This window comes from Sus scrofa, chromosome 15 (genome assembly GCF_000003025.6).
Source record: "Sus scrofa isolate TJ Tabasco breed Duroc chromosome 15, Sscrofa11.1, whole genome shotgun sequence".
Taxonomy (NCBI): Eukaryota; Metazoa; Chordata; class Mammalia; order Artiodactyla; family Suidae; genus Sus; species Sus scrofa.
In genome coordinates, this window is record NC_010457.5 from 98,573,259 (window position 1) to 98,575,344 (window position 2,086).

At 38.7% G+C, this 2,086-nt stretch overlaps 1 pseudogene; it reads right to left on the minus strand.

Annotated features, from left to right (window-relative positions):
• LOC100627830 lies at positions 498 to 1,443 on the minus strand (annotated as a pseudogene).

Here is a 2,086-nt window from a genome sequence, read left to right on the forward strand (position 1 = left end):
GAATGATTTTGTCTTCATAAACAATCACAGAATAGTCTTATCTGTTTCTGAGGTTTGTATGTGGAATGTAAAAATGTTTATGTTCCACAGGAGACATGAAGACCTAGCTGCGAGGCCCAGGCCAGCTTGGAGCAACACCAAGGCCCGGCTGTGAGTATCAGGCATTGCCTTATATGTCAAGGGCTTGCTCTTTCTCACTTGTTTCTATTAAAGAATATTAAAAGAATGTTCCATAGTAAGGTATAAAGTGTAAAAATAAATCATAAGAAATTTTGAGAATTCCTCATAGAGGTATTTGTTCAGGGATTCATCCATCTTATTTATTTTTTGAAATCTAAGGCAATATTTACTCAATTTCCTTGAATCATATGATCTAAGGCATGTGTGTGGGAGTTATTGGCTAGGATATTATTTCTTTTAAGGCTTCCTATTTTAGTTCATAAATACATCAGATTTTAGTTCATAAATACATCACACTTAGTGTAAATTTAAGAGAACTATATCTTGATCATTCCAATGCAAGCTGATGTTACTGCATATTTTCTACCTCCACATCTTAATTCACAAATCAGATGTGCAGTAATTCCTGATCCAGGTCCTCCCAATGACTGGTCCCAAGGAATGGCTCTTCCATTTACATTGGTCTTACCTGGGATGAACTCTAAGCTCTTCTCAATCACCAAGTACTGGGGAGAAAGGTCTCCGTTTACCTCTACCAAATCTACATCCTTAAGATTCAGTCTTGTTTTCTTTAGTGCCCCATTGTTAGCAGGGACAAGATCAATATCCACAACAGAGAGATCACATCTAGATACAAAATAGTCCACAATTATTATAGTTTGAAAATACACTTTTTAACAACATGTCTGCTAGTTATGATACTCCTGGTACATTCCTTACAGTGATGGTCTTCCTGGAAAAGTGGAGGAAATTTATTTAGCTGCTCCAGACTTATTTGGGATCAAGCCTGATCATTACTTGCATCACCTGTTTTCCTTGCCTTGCCTTTACCTCAATTGATACCATCTTATTATTAAAATAACCAGCATAATTAGCAGCTTTCCATTTATGCTGTGACTACAGTCTAGATTTATTATCTTCTTCTCTGCTTATGTTTTGCAGCAAAATTCTCTGTAGTAATTCCCATGGGGAATTGGACATGATGCTCTGTTAATAATGCTCACAAGGAATCTTCCAGCTTAAGATCTAATCCAAATTTGGTTCTAAAATGCATATTTCTGACACGGTAGGAAGCCATGTTTTTGGCTCCTCCACACAAGACAACTTCAGCATCTTTAACACGTTTTCTGACATCCATTCGCAATGCACTGGAAACCAGAGTCACAGAGCCTATTAACAGTGAGAGCTGAGGTCTCTCTGGGGATTCCACATCAAACTGAGCTGCCTTGCCAAGTATACAGCGACTGAAGAACTATTTGCCATTTTATTATAAAGGACACGACTCAAAAACAGACAAATAGAAGAGATGCAAAGGGCAAGGATGGGGAGGTGGGGTGTGAGACCTCCATCCATCCCAGCACTTTCATTTATTCACTAGCCAAAAGTTCTGATTTGTTTATTCTTCATTCATAACAGAAAGACTTGCAAAACAATGGAATTCATTTTTAATAGAATTTTTGTTAATCATCTTCTAGAGGGGATGGTATCATTTGATGCAATGGGCAATTGTAGACAGAGTTAATCTGCCTCTAAAAACTTGGCAAATATAAGGTTAATCTCTCCTGCCCTCTAAGTACTTGCACTTGGGAGTTAGTTTCTTCATATTTAGTTTCTAAGCTTGAGTAATACCGAATTAGAGGAAGATACATGTTTAAAATATTCTTTTTTTTTTTTTTAATTTTCCCACTGTACAGCAAGGGGGTCAGGTTATCCTTAAATGTATACATTGCAGTTACAGTTTTTTCCCCCACAAAGGAGTTCCCGTCGTGGCGCAGTGGTTAACGAATCCGACTAGGAACCATGAGGTTGCGGGTTCGGTCCCTGCCCTTGCTCAATGGGTTAACGATCCGGCGTTGCGTGAGCTGTGGTGTAGGTTGCAGATGCGGCTCGGATCCCGCGTTGCTGT